The sequence below is a fragment of the Triturus cristatus genome, chromosome 2_2 (assembly GCF_964204655.1).
Source record: "Triturus cristatus chromosome 2_2, aTriCri1.1, whole genome shotgun sequence".
NCBI classification, from domain to species: Eukaryota; Metazoa; Chordata; class Amphibia; order Caudata; family Salamandridae; genus Triturus; species Triturus cristatus.
The window spans coordinates 1,253,312,571-1,253,327,961 of NC_140582.1; the positions used below are offsets into that span (position 1 = coordinate 1,253,312,571).

The 15,391-nt window shown below is 46.0% G+C and overlaps 1 protein-coding gene across 1 annotated transcript in view; it reads left to right on the forward strand.

Annotated features, from left to right (window-relative positions):
* Nucleotides 1–15,391, forward strand: part of M1AP (meiosis 1 associated protein) — a 344,775-nt gene that overhangs the window by 158,861 nt on the left and 170,523 nt on the right. The gene's annotated exons all lie outside the window — the stretch shown is intronic.

Consider the following 15,391-nt stretch of genomic DNA (forward strand, 5'->3'; position numbering starts at 1 on the left):
GTAATGCAAGCAGCTGTACAATTTAAAGACAATGAAGAGGAACAGATGAATGAGCAATTGCACAGACAGCGCAAGTTAGGGATTGACAAATGTTACCCAGCTTTACCACATTCTAAGCAGAATGAGTTAGAAGAAAAGGAGAAAGATCCCCTGATGTGGCATTTGTTGAGTTCGCCACCCCCATATGCTCAAAATGCCATGGCACCTCCCCAGCTTGTGAATATGCCACCTCCAGTGAATATACTGCAAGCCTTGCCGCTACCGCCAGCTGCTTTGCAGCCGGCTCTTATCCATATAGCGCAGCCCTCTCAAGGGCTGCCAGCTGTGTTCCCGACTGCCCCCGCGCTTCCTGCGACTTTGCCTAATTCAGCAGCTGCCTCCACTGACACTCTTCCTTGCACCACTCCAGTACCTGTTTCTACATCCTCTTTTCTTCCCTCTGTTTTTCCCCGTTTTCGCCTCAGCTTCTCCTTCAGCGCGACAGCGCTTAGCTAATGTGGTTACTACATTAATGTCTCCTCTCTTTGGGTCATCTGGTGCAACTCCTGGTGTACAGCGTAAGCAGTTGCGCAGCCAATTGCCTAACCCCGATGAGAAAAAGGTAATAGATCACATGGCGCGTAGATGGATCGTTTTTCCTTCACTTTATGATGTGGAATCAGTTGTCAATACTTTCCATCAATGGGATGCCCCGAAACAGAGATATGTGTTTGAGAAAATGTGCGAAATTCTCTGTGAAGAATTGGAGGATAGTGGTAAAAATCCGAGCCCGCAGGAATTGTGTAGAGTGAGGTTTGATTTTGGAACTGGTATAATTGTGGACCGCGAAGTAGATAAAGCAGTTGCGGTTGTATTGTCCTTCAGGAATGATGATTGTCAACAGTCATTGTTTGAACAAGATGTCCTTGTGGGGAAAAAGGTAAAAGCGCGACAATACCCCATGAGAGAAGTTCCCCCGGTATGGAAGGAAGCAGTTGCAGCTGATGCCGGTGCCGGTATCGCCGCTGCGCCAGCGCATTTCCAGCGTGTTTGGGTGCATGTTCCATGGAAGCGCTCTGAGGTGTTAGCACTTAAGCAGTCATTGCCTGATCCCCGTAAAAACCCAGCAGGTTATTATAAAGAGTTGTCACAGACGGCAGGGTCATGCGTTATGAATCTGGCCGACATAGACATGTTATTTGGTAATGTTGTTCCACAGCCTCTATGGGGATCAATTCGTAATGCAGATCACGATGCAGAACTAGGGGACACATGGGCTAACATCGTTGCTGCTGATGCTAGACAAACTGGTGGCGCGAAACCAGAACCTTTAGTAGCTGAACTGCCTGGTAGAATCATCACGTATATGAAGACAATAATGCCTGCGATGCGCGTAAATTGGGACAAGTTATCTGCATGCAAGCAGAAGAAAGATGAGACAGTGTCAGACTTCTTTACTAGGTTTGAAGAAACATTTATTGACCACAGTGGGCAAGATATGAGTACTGAGGGTGGCCAACGGCTGTTTGTGGATAAGTTTGTGCAGAATCTACTTCCTGACCTGTGTAAAAAGTTGAAAGACTCAGAGAGTTCTTGGGCTGTTTCTTCTTCAGCGCAAATACTGGCTACTGCACAGTATTATGAAAATAGAGATAAAGACGAGAAAGATAGAACAGAGAAGAAAACGAAGGAATTAAAGACAAAGGTCCTTTTACAGCAGGCTTACCCACCACGTGGAGGTCAGAATAATTATAGGCAACCCCAAGGTGTCTATCACCAACCCCAACAGTTTCAGAACAACCAGCAAATGAATGGGTATTATCAACCACGTGTCCCTGTAGGTCCCAACCAATGTTCATACTGCAAAGAGGAAGGTCATTATAAATATAGTTGCCCTAAATTAATGCAGCGGAACGGTAATATGTATGGCGCAAGAGGTAGGGGTGGTCAGCAAGCTCCTAGAGGCAGAGGGCGTGGAAGTGTTCCCCAGAACGCGCGTCCTCTGCCGCCTCAAAGTGCCATCAATAGCTTTGATCAGCAAGCTAACGCGATTAGCAATACGGCCCAGTATTATAATAATGATTATTATGCAGAGGACGGTGATGCAGAAAGTAATGATTACTAGGACAGCCATAGACAGAGAGAGGGAGTTGTTTCAGTGCCAGTGGATCAGAGTGGACCGTATGTTGAGGTGACTACAGCCAATGTAACGGAGCCTTTTCTGCTAGACACTGGTGCTGCAAAGAGTTCAATCATGCATTCAAAACTCCCTGGCGCACCTTTGTCTGGCGATATAAATGTTTCAGTAGGTTTTTCTGGCGCCCCAGTAAGGAACCCGATTTCTAGTCCCATGTCACTTTCTGTTGGACCTTGTGAGCTGAAAGCACCCCTGATCCTAACAACAGGTTGTGGTGAGAATTTACTGGGATTAGATTTGTTGAAAAGATTGCACGCTACACTGTATTGTTCTCCTTCAGGAGTACAACTTACATTAGGCAAGAAAGTGATTTCCCCAATGTATTTGTCTAAAAACACGATGCCACCTGAATTGTCATCCCTTCCGGATGCCCTTTGGGCTATTGGTCCCAATGACGTGGGCCTCTTAGAGATACCGCCATATGTGGTGACTTTAAAAGCTAATGTCAGACTGCCACGTATTCCCCAGTACAAGATCTCTAATGAAGGGCAGAAAGCATTGTTAGACATTGTCAGCGACTTGATTCATAAGGGTGTGATAGAAGAGACAAGAGGCAACGTTTGCAATAGTCCGATTTTACCTGTCTTAAAACTAACGGACCCTTCACAGCCACCTGTTTACAGATTTGTGATCGATCTCAGAGAGGTTAATAAGATTGTTGTGCCACAGTTTCCGGTTGTCCCTGATATAACTGCCTTGTTAACGATGATTCCAGCCTCTGCTGCATGGTTTTCGGTGATCGATTTAAAGAATGCTTTCTTTAGTATCCCAATTGCAGAAGAGAGTAGAGATATTTTTGGGTTTAGTCTGGGAGGCCGAAGCTTCCGCTTCAAACGCGCTCCCCAGGGCTACTGTGAAAGTCCATCCATATACAGTCAGGCTTTGAAAGCGCAGCTTGATGCACTCGTTTTACCCAGTGGCGCTATCCTGATTCAGTACGTGGACGATTTACTGATCGCCGCGGATACTGAGAAGATCTGTAAAGAAGCCACATTGTCACTGTTGCGCAATTTATCCGCATTCCATCACAAGGTGTCTCTCTCTAAGCTGCAATATTGTCGACAAGAAGTGACCTACTTAGGTCATCTCTTATCGAAGGAGGGAAGGAAACTGACCCCAGAAAGAATTCAAGCTATTGCACAGTTGAGTGTGCCAAAAACACAGAGAGAAGTGCGTGCTTTCTTGGGCATCACTTCATACTGTAGGCATTGGATCCCTAGTTTTTCTTTATTGGCAAAACCTTTGTTAGCCTTAACATGCAAAGACACACCGAATCCTATCCCATGGTCTGAAGAGTGCCAGAAAAGTTTTCTGGAATTGCGTAATGCATTATGTTCAGCACCTGTGTTGGGTACTCCCGACTACAGTAAGCCTTTTACATTGTATGTTCACGAGAAAGATGGATGTGCGTTGTCAGTGTTAACACAGCCTTTTGGTGACAGACCGCGCCCATGCGCATATTTTTCATCTACCTTGGACCCTGTAGCGAGGGCATTGCCAAGCTGTCTGAGAGCGACAGCTGCTGCAGCGATGTCTATCCGACAATCTGCTGGTTTGGTAATGGACAATACATTGATTGTTATGGTTCCACATGCTGTAGACACATTATTAAATAGGACCAAGACACAACATTTGACTAGTGCGCGGCTATCGGGTTATGAACTTACACTGTTAGCTAATCACATACACATAAAAAGATGCAATACGCTGAATCCAGCTACATTGTTGCCAATTCCAGCAGACTCAGATGAGATTGAGCAGCATGACTGTCTGTTCAGAACAGAAGAAGAGACGAAAGGGAGAGTAGATCTGAAAGATACTCCCCTGACTGAGTGTGACGGCACTTTATGGGTAGATGGGTCCTGTTTCAAGCTCCCTAATGGTGACACGACTGCTGCATATGCTATCACGACTCTACACACGGTTGTGGAAACTGCACGAGTGCCACATAATTCGGCCCAAGCAGCAGAATTAATCGCCCTCACGAGAGCATGTGTGTTGTCTGAAGGAATGAGAGTGAACATCTACACAGATAGCCAGTACGCCTTTGGCGTGGCTCATAATTTTGGGCGTTTGTGGAAAGAGCGTGGGTTCCTGACGTCGCATGGAGCTAAAATTCAGAATGGCAAGTTGGTAAATGATCTCCTTGAGTCACTGACCCTACCGTTGCAAGTTGCGATCATGAAATGCAGTGCGCATAGGAAAATTACAGATGATGTTGGACGTGGGAATGCGTTTGCTGATGAGACCGCGAGAGAAACAGCACAGAATGTGAAGACTAGAATGTATGTTGCAGGTCCCGCAAGATGGGTTAATGATGTTGAAATGTGTGAGAACACAATAGAGAGTGTGAAGTCGCTTCAAGCTGAAGCCACAGAGGAAGAGTTAAGCAAGTGGAGAGAAAGTATGGGTAAGTTGGATGAGAATGGTTGTTGGATTGATCTGACAGAACATAGGCGATGGTTGTTGCCTGATGCATATGTGCTTCCAGTGGTTACTATGGCACATGGAATGGCACATATCAGTACGAAAGGTATATGCAAGTTGTTGGCTCCAGTATGGCAGAATGCTGGGATTCCCAAGTGTGCAGAGAATGTGGTCAAGAATTGCATAGTATGCTTGAAGTACAACCCTGGTAGGGGAACCCCAACTCCGGCTGGTCACTTTGCACCCCCATCATGTCCATTTGAAGTTTTGCAGCTGGACTTTATTCACATGGAAAGATGCAACAACCTGAAATATGTACTGGTGGTTGTTTGTGCTTTCTCAAAATGGATTGAGGCTTATCCTCTGAAAGATAACACTGCCCTATCCACAGCCAAAGCCCTTGTGAAGGAATTTTTTCCTAGGTTTGGGATGCCAAGAATGGTGTGGTGTGATAACGGAAGTGAGTTTGTGGGTAAAGTGATGAAGAATGTATGTGAAGGGCTAGGGATAAAGCAGAAGTTCCACGCTGCAAATCACCCCCAATCAGCTGGATTAGTAGAACGCTACAATGGAGCCTTAAAACTCAAGCTGGCCAAAATCCAGGCGAGCACCGTTCTTAAATGGCCTGACGCTCTGCCTCTAGCACTCCTGTCTACTAGAATGACCATACACTCACGAGTGGGACTTAGTCCTTACGAGGTCGTTTTTGGCCGTCCCGCCAACGTATGGGGTGTACCGAGACCTACGAAGTTCAGTGAGATTGAGCATCCAGTACTGCTCGATTACCTGTATGATTTGACTGTTAAACTGCGTGTTTTGCACCAACAGGTACATGATACTCTTCCCCAAGCCTCTGAACCTCCTGGACACCCTATCAACCCTGGCTCGTGGGTCCTGGTCCGAAATTTCCAGCGCAAGAGCAACGACGAGCCTCGCTGGATCGGCCCTCATCTTGTTCTTCTTTCGACAAGATCAGCAGTGCGAGTGAAAGGGAAGAAGCACTGGATTCATGGTACCCACTGCAAAGTAGTCCCCTTGCCTCTGCCATATGACCAGTGGGTCAAGGAGGGTATCGCCGACTCAGAGACAAACATTGTACCTCGCTTTGTACCATTCAGTGACGCACGCCTAAAAGACACAGTTTCAGACCAAGAGAGTGACAATATTCTGCAGGAAGCTGTGCCACCATCAAGTCGACTGGACACCACTGAGCCCGAACTTTTGTTTCATGACCAAACAGCACCTGGCCGTCTCCGCTATAATTTGAGACCTAGGCCCATGGACAAATAAAGATTTCCTCATTATTTCCCTTTTGACATTTTTGCTCTCCCATCTGAAGGACTTTCTTGATTTTTGTTTTTCGAACCACCATCCGGGTTCTGCCGCAGGGTCGTGGTGCCAAGACTTTGGGGTACAGGCCGAAGACACTAGGTCGACGGTTCTGGTTGGTCTAGGGCGTTTCCCTGGACTGACAGGCGTACTCTTTAGCAGAAGAAACTCATCCGCCGCGAGCGGCCCGAGTAGAGGATGGAGTTTTTTAAGATGGAGAGACCGATTGAGGAAATGAACTTTAACGCAAGGATGTGTAGAATTGTAAAAAGTAAATGTTTTGTCTTTTTGTGCTTTTTTACACTGTGTAGTATCATAATGTTTATTGTAGGATTTGTGTTTTTCTCCGCTCAAAAGCCCATTGCACCCACTCAACAGCCTATATCTCTTTCTACTGCCTCCTCTCACTCTTTTCACCCTTTGCCTGAGCACGAACAGACCAGACGATCAGAGTTTGTAAATAACTCGTTTATCCAGCTCTTGCACCAGCACCAACTGGTAATGAATACGACCAATTGCTGGGTGTGTGGGTTAATGCCCCATACCATTAACAAGGGTATTCCCTACCTGGTGCTACCGTACAGTTACAATGGATCGTCATGGGCATTCCAAACCATGTTTCTCTATGCTCTAGATACATACTCCCCTCGCCAACCGCGTTCCATCAGACCCATCACCAATAATAAGGCTTTGATGAAAGGAGTTGCCGATATGAGTAGGGATATTAATGCATACTCCTCTATTCCCAAAGAAGAGTTGAGACCTTATGTAGGATGGAACGCAACGGGGTATAGTATTAGTCTGGGTGAAAGACAGCGAAAAATCTCATCTCCAATCTGGGTCGTACCCCACATGGGTCGGTTCTGCTTACAGGGTAATGGTCAGAATCCTAGAGCTCAACTGGGAAGAAGTGACTGTACTGAAACGTACACTTTCCCGTCACAGTTTTCCCCTGCGTTTTTGGCTGCTAAGGGCACATATTTCATCTGTCATGACCGAGCATATACATGGTTGCCCCCTGATTTCTCGGGCACATGTTATATTGCGAACTTGCTACCGCCGACATTTACTGCCGCCTCTGACTATCACAAGACCAGAGTTGTGAGAGGTGTGATTAGTAAGGAGGACACTGCCGGTCAGGAAGCAGGAGACTTCTTCTTGGGTTTCCTGCCGTTTTGGGGACCTATGGTCAATAGTAGGAACCTGAGACAGCTGACTCGTGTGGTTGAATCCACTGTCAATGTAACGGCTGGTGCCCTTAGTAATCTGACAGCTGAGCTCCAAGCGGATCGCCTTATGACTCTGCAGAACCGCATGGTTCTAGACGTTATTCTTGCAGACCGCGGTGGGGTATGCAAGGTCATCCAATCCAGTTGCTGCATTTTCATACCAGATAATGCTCCAACAGTGTATCAAGCCATCTCCAAACTCCATAAAATATCTGAAGCCATACACGTGGACACGGGAGATTGGTCACTGGTGGGATGGTTCTGGGAATTGATATCTGCCTGGGGTTGGAAAGTTCTGATGGTCATTGGAATGATCTTAGCCATTCTTTTCCTGTTCTGTCTGTGCATACAGTGTGCTCCTGCGACATGTGGCCTCTGTGCTACCTTATGTGTAAGGAAACCTGTATCGAGGGACGAGCTAAGTAATAGGATGATGCTACAGCAACATCTCCATGACTTTGCGGACATTGACCTAGACTCGGATTAAGATGAATATAGTAATTGCCTATGTAAGGGCAAAAGGAGGGTCTGTCGTACTTTAATATTCGGGACCGCGTAGGGGACAGGGCCCTACCCCTGTCTATCTTGGTATTAGCGAACCGCAAATGGTAAATGCGGCATGTATGAGTGCTTTACATATCGTTCTAGCTATAAGCGCACTGTGTACACGTTATTCTGCTTCACTACGCGGGTTCCATTTTGGAAGCAGTGGCCATCTTGTCATTGCCCTCACATAGGCTATGATGGAGTTAATACGGGCCTCACAGTATATGGGCTTTCCCTCTGACTTCTCTGTGACCTGGGCAGCTGGCTCTGCTGCCCTGGGTCAAACCGGTCTCACGAGCTCCCCTTCCTCCGTCCACCTGTGATTAGCATCAGGGCTTGACCTGTCATAAAACCCTTTCATTCTACACAATCCCCCGGCTAATCTCTTCCACACCTGCTTGTTCCTGCTTTATGACTTGTTTCCCAAAACAGGAGATGCTCATGTTTATTGGGGGGTCTCTTTACATCAAACGTGGGATCTGAATCTTACTGTGTAAATCATTGTGGGCTGGCCGAACTGGAATGTGGGATGGTCATCATGACTCTGCCTTTTCTTTGTAATGTACACTTGTATATTGCCGTATCATAAAACCTAGGAATGTATGCTTGAGGCAAGGAAAAGCGTATTTAAGATGAAGTCCGTTCCTATGATTTTCAGCAGTCTCCTGAGAACATACACGCTGTTGTACTTCTAGGATACCTGTAATTGGTCTGCAGCCAATAAACGAATCTTTGACTTCACCCAGAAGACTCTGTGTTTCTGTAGGTCCGGAACAGGGTGAAACCCAGAAGTCATAGGGTGTGTGCCCCTGCACCGCTGGGTCTAAAATACCCAGTACTTCATCCGTTGGGTCGTTGTCTTGTACTACTTTTTACTCTTATTGATGTTGAGGCTTTGAAAATTCACAGCAACAACAGCCCTACCAGATTTCTTAATATTTTGATATGATACCCTATAGGACATACCACTGTTGTAGGGATCTTGCACATACATTTGCACCAGAAAATAGGATGTTGGTGATGGTAGGTTGGACCTTCCTTGCACACCTCAATCAGAAATCCCGCACCCACCACAATTCCACTGCTTGACTATAGTACTGTCTTGTCATACCTATTAGGTCTCGGAACCCTCCCCCCAAGATAACCAACAAGTAGACAACCCAGAACATAACACACCCAACCTCTTAATTTGCTCACTCGTGTAAGTTAGTCCACTCCACACCAAATACCACGAAGTCTATGTAAGTTTAAAATGTTTATTTCAATTTGAGAAGGTCTGTACACTGTTTTCTTAGCAGCACCAACCGGCAAATCAATAACATTAAAACAATATACATTGTTACACTTATACAGTTGGGAATTAAATCATGATAACTGAACAGTGGTGGAAGGCAGCACCACCATCCCATAGCAATTTAGTTTATATACATTTATAAATGAAGATGTGAGTGAAGGGACCCCTCACCTCAGAAGAACCTAGTACTGGTAGTTGGTGCATCGTTCAGAAGCTCTGGTTCGTAGAAGGGAATCTTGCGTCTAATGCGAAAAAAGAAATGGTGTGCGTTAGTATATTGCAACTTGCAAGCATTTCTCAGCCGTGCCAAAAAGTGGAGCATCTATGGATAAGCAATATGGACTAACAGTAACAGTAGTACACCAGTTCTTCCTAAAAAAGTGGCTTGTTAATGTTTGTTGACCGCTTGTACGCAGCGCGTAGACTAGACAGTAGCAGTGTGAGGCAGGTCATGTGGGCTCAAAGGTGTCTTAAGAAGCTGCAAGGTAAAGGTAACGTCACATGTGCATGGCTAGGGCTAATCAAGCAAATGCTACAATGATCATATAACTTAGTGTCTACTCTACTACTACCTGATTTGTACTAGTGATGTATGTTAGTATTAACTCATTTTTCAACCTTGATACTGATCAATAGGGGGGAGGTGTATATGTCGCCTAATAAATGTGTAATGTTTTCTAGGCGCACTACCGACCACCATTGCTGGGGCCAGCGAAGGCGACGCCGAGGGCGAGGATGCGGCAGTTGCTGATAGCAACGGAGGGGGAGTGGCAGCACCAGTGGCAGGCGGTGGTAAGTTAGATTCATAATCTTTAACTATTGTTGAACTTGACAGCACACTCACTGCAAAGGTGTACTGTATGTATATGTATAGTGTACAGTTGTGAATTAGGGCCCCATTAGGATGGTGGGCGTATTGCCCCCGCCGGGCCGGCTGGAATTCACTGCCGTCACCGCAGGGGCAAACCTCCCGCCATCCCTGTAGAAAATATTCAGACATGTCCAGGCGGAAAAGGGTTCAATATGGCGGTGGTGTCTCTCTCACCACACCGGCAGCCATATAATCTGCATTTTGGAATGCCTTTGCGTGGCGGCATTGCCGTCCGCCACGGAAAGGCATGCACACATTGCAGAGTATGCTTGGGGGCCCCCATGGAGGGTACCTACCGATGCTATGGTACCCCCCGACTTTCAAAGCAAAACGTGACAGGCTCCGTGCGAGGCCCGTCATGTTGTGCTTGGAAAAGCAGCACAACATTTTAGCATTGCTTTCAGCAAAGCCAACCAGAATTTAAATTTAAAAAAACAGGGTGCGCCCGCCACTGTGCCGGGCGCATCATCTTAATTAATTGTCCCCACGGGACCCCCACCCTTTTTAGCAGTCGGATGGCGGGCGGACAAAGTCCGCCCGCTATCCGATGTCGTAAGTAAGTATGAGTTCTTGGGGACGTTTGAAGAGTGAACTAGAAGACTAGAATTCCCTTTAATTGGTATAGGACTAGGAGCCGGAGTATTGAGTAACCAATGTCCTCATCTATCTGATTTCAACTCCACTTTGAAAGTTTTATGGAGAAGAGCACCTGGTGCACTGTTCAACTAAAAAGTGTAAGACAGGTGGAAGGAAGAAGGACGGGCGACATTTAAAATGTTATGTACTACTGTGCTTTATTTTATAGTGCTACTCTACCATGCCACTATGTGTATAAATAATTACCTTGTCCTACTGTTTTATTAAGACTATATTTTACAATTGTCTTGTTTTTTTCTTTTTGATACACAGCAACTCCGAAACTCAACCGTAAGGAGTTGGCCGCCAAGGCACGGCGCCGGAAGCTGGAGGCAATCCAGCAGGAATACCGGCGGCTGGTGGTCCTAGCCGAGGAGGAGGAGGAGGCTGCTGCAGCTATTGAAGCCTCCTCCAGTGCCCCGGGCCCCAGCCACCGCCCTCCAGCGGTACGGCGCCACCGCCGGACGGCTGCCCGCCGCCACCGTGTCATCTCCGGTGCCCACCCCCACTGTGGCTGCAACTGCCGCGGCCTTAGACGCCGCGTCGCCCATTTAGAGGACCAGATGCGTGTCCTCCTCCAGTCCCGCCCCACCAGTTAGTCCCTGTCACTGCCCCTTTTTTAATTCCTGTTCGTTCTTCACTCGTTTGGGCGTTCTCTACTTCTATGGACATTCGTTGGGGTTAGGGAGGTGGGTGGATCAGCTTTTGTGGGTTTAGTTTATTTGTTAGGGTCAATTAAATATATTTTTCTATGTTACATGCAATGTTGTTAATGTTTTGTAGGTGGGGTAACTGTTTTACATCACACTGTTTCCTTGCTGGTGCATGGCCGCCCATAGTGTGTGTTTGATTTCAATAATTTGCTGACTGTATAAGACACAAACAGATAGATGCGACACACCTCACTCATTTACTGGTCCTACTATGCATTCTTTGGAGTGGTGTTTGAAACTGAAATCATTGACAACATGTCCATTATTAATTCTGCCTCCCCCAAACTTCTCTCTTACCGGTGCTTGATGTTTATGTCCAACTGTGGCACAGCACTGGCTGCATGGTGAAGATGGTTTCCTTTTTCATACATGCCATGATTGGGGTGGTGGTGGTGGTAGTATAGTAGTAGTAGTATACACTGGCAGGGTGGCAGCATTTCCAAAAAAAGAAAAGGAGATAGTCAATAGCCTTTGAGAGACTGTTAGAGGAGTAGTTGAATGAAGTACATCACAGAATTTACCGAGCCACAATTATATGCTCAAATATTTGACAAAAAAACTGAATGCTGGTTATTATGAGGATAGCCTACTAGACAGAGTTACAAACTATAGTTTTGTCGACTCGAGTCACTTGACTATGCCTACAGTCTAACAGTTAGTGCTGTATATGAGGAATGACAACAAACAAATCCAATCAATGCCGGCAATTCATGCTGAGGTATATGTTCCTTTGTTAAATAAAATAACCTCTGAAATATCCTACTCATGGGTGGGCAAGCAGAAGAAGATCATCGCTCTGCATTGAAATTGAAGTAGTGTTGCTTTCACCACATCCGCCCCAGCAAGTGTGTGATTAAGTATTGGTGTACATTTAATTTAGTTACACCTCGACAATAAGTCACACAGCCCGGGGGAAGAGGGTTAGGGTCCGTTGATTGGATGGGAAGGGGGATTTTGGGAAAGGTTTGACATAGAAAAACAGTATGCATACATAGACAAACAAACGACAATCATTGAAGACTACCATATCCATATGTTAAGGGAGAAAAAGGCAATGCATGCATGATGATGAGACTCGGATTACATACACTTCTATTTCTTGTTCTGTTCCGGCCTTAATACTTTAACAGATAGCAAATAGAAATTTTAAATATTGGTAGTGAAGAATCGTAAACACAGAGCAAACGTAATGATGATTGATAATAACAACTCCAAGAACACACTGTTGTAAATAATGTATACAAGATATTAATCAAATTATTTAAAAGAAGTGAAAAGTGGATACTGTTACTGTCTTATCCTGGTCAAAAATGTGGACTGGTTTTTTGCATCTCGGCATTCCTCTTGCTCCTCTCGTCCATCAATCTTGGGTGTGTCGCCTCGCCACTGCCCGGCTGGAATAAAAAGGTGATTGATTGGTAAGGTAATTAATATGCATTGTAATGTTTTACAAAGTTTTGGACAAGGCCCGGCCTGTAATTTTAGATTGAAAACCAAAGGGGATATTCAGAAAGAAAGTGAAAACAAATGCACAAGTGATGGTGTAGTGCACCAAGAACACTTTCCGAGGTGGCATGTATGCATATGCATCATCTCTACTGTAGTCTGTTTCCAGCATAGACCTTCAACAGTAACAGGAGAGATCAGGCCCACAGTGCTTACCATTAGCACATCCTACGTTAACACTTTAGAGTCCTCTTTTTTTCTCTCAAAGAGTTAGACAAACGCAAAGCACATTATCCATTCCAAACATAGCATTTTACAGTTAAAGTTAGTAAAATCAATGCACTGCAGTCATCCCACCGCTACACTCTATTCAACTTCTACACAGACATTTGGGTGTGCTGTGGTTGTTGTTGACGTGTTTACCTTTAGGCTTTTCCGTTTTATGCCACTCATGAAACATCCTCCTGACTTCATCATCAGCTCTGATACTTCTACTGACTGACTGGAGATCGGCCTGCAGTACAAGTGTAATTTTTATGACACAACAAGAGTAGAAATATAAATATTACTGACTTGAGTCATTCTTTATTGTGTACAGAAAGATAGATTACCACTAGTACACTTTGACATCACTTTGTGTACAACAAACAACGCAAACACAAAGACCAATAGCTCAGAGTCAGGTGTCCAATGCATGCCATTAATTGTCATCATTCATTACCTGTTCCTACTCATCTTAAGTTAACGGGCCGTCTCTTTCGCCATCATCATGATGGACGGTGCTGTTAAGTCACAGTCATTTGCATTGCGCAGATTGAGTGAGTCCCCTTCCTGTATTGAATTAAAAGCAATGTATCACCAAGATGCAGGAGAAGTACACATTTCTTGTTTGCCAGAAGAGGAAAATTAGTGTGTTCTGTAGAATGTTGATTAGTGGCAGTGCACAATTACATCAATTCATTCATGCGCAACACACACAACAAAATCTACATCACTCAGTCTGCTATTCTGCGGCCAATGCATGGCATCAATCATTACCTGTTGCATCTTATTTGCAGTTAATGGCCAGTCTCTCTCGGCTCTGAAGGAGGATAGCTATAGTAGCCATCTGATTCATGGTCCACTTGTTTTGGAAGGACGAGGAAAAGAGATCCAGTGTGCAGTGATGCACATGTAATCTGTGGCTTGGCCACTGGTCCACATGTCTGTTGTCAGGTGGATATTGTGCACAGCACTCTGCTGCAAACCGTGACCAACCAATTCCAGCACATCATGATGTAGTGCCGGAACAGCAATTCTTGCGAAATAGGACCGGCTGGGAACTTTCCATTTCGGGCAGATGGCAGACACAAATTCAAGGAAACCCACCCCTTCCACAAATGAAAAAGGAAGAAGGTCCAGCGCTAACATTTTAGCCAGCTTCGCATTGTACAATCGTGCCGTTGGGTGGTTGCGTTGGAACTGCCCCTCCAACCTAAACATGCTGTCAATGGTAGGCTGGCTTACTTTCCTTAGTGGTGCTGTTTTCATTAACCCACTAAGGCTCAACGACACAGATTGTCTCATTGAGGTACTCGCCGGTCGCCTTGGTGTCTCACCCACACTCTGAGTATGGCTCTTACTGCGGTGCCACTCTGATGTTACTGAGGAGGATGTGGGCGTTACCACTGCAGTGACTGCACTACTGGAGACAGGGCTAGAAATGCCTCCCTGTTCTTCACCTGCCACCACAATAATATCGCTCCCTGATTCCTGACCAACTTCAAAGGGTTTAGTTTTCCTACGTTCTTTTAACTTACGTAGGTGATCCTCCCACACGATATTGTGGTGTATTCTGAGATGACTTGCTTGTCCTCCGGTACCATAGTTTGTACCAAGCTTACCACGCCGAACACCTTGCCGACAAATTGCGCATATAGCAACGTTCTCCTCCTTGGCGCTAACAGAAAAGAAGTCCCAAACTGGGGAGGAGAACTTTCTGGCACTGCTGATGTGCCACTTTCAACACCAGATGAACTTGAGGGGGTGCTTGAAAATATGTGACCCTGTCCACCTACACTGTGACTTTTACTACCACTTCCTACTGAGATGGTTGAGCTGGATGTAGGTCCCTGCCGGGCCTTGGAAAATATGGCAGCTGGAGGTAGTGGTGGTGTAACCTGTGTTGGTGAGATCCGTGCTACATCCCGCTCAGTAGCAGCCTTTCTGGATAGGGTGAGAATGTCGGTCTCCAATCCCTTTGGGGCGGGAGTAATGTGCGTGATGACTGGCTCGTCTTCATCAACATCATCACCCCCCTCTTCTACATCTACCTCCATAACTCTAAGTTTTTCTGGGACCTTCCTTTTCAGAAGCAATGTCTTGTGGCGTACTTCACTCTCAGACCGAGCTGGTGGGACCCAAGTGTCATCACGATCATCAGAAGCAGGGCTTGAAGAAGAAGATGATGGACTAAGCCTCCTTTTCCTTGCTGGTGGTCTGGAAGACAATTGATCTTCTGAAACAGTGGTTTGACTTCGCTCCACTTTGTCTGCAGGAAGCTCGATTTCCTGAAATGCCCCTACGTCAGGAGCAACAACTACTATGGTGGGCTGTTGCGGCGGCTGCTGCTGTTCTGGTTGCGGCGGCTGCTGCTGTTCTGGTTGCGGCGGCTGCTGCTGTTCTGGTTGCGGCGGCTGCTGCTGTTCTGGTTGCGGCGGCTGCTGCTGTTCTGGTTGCGGCGGC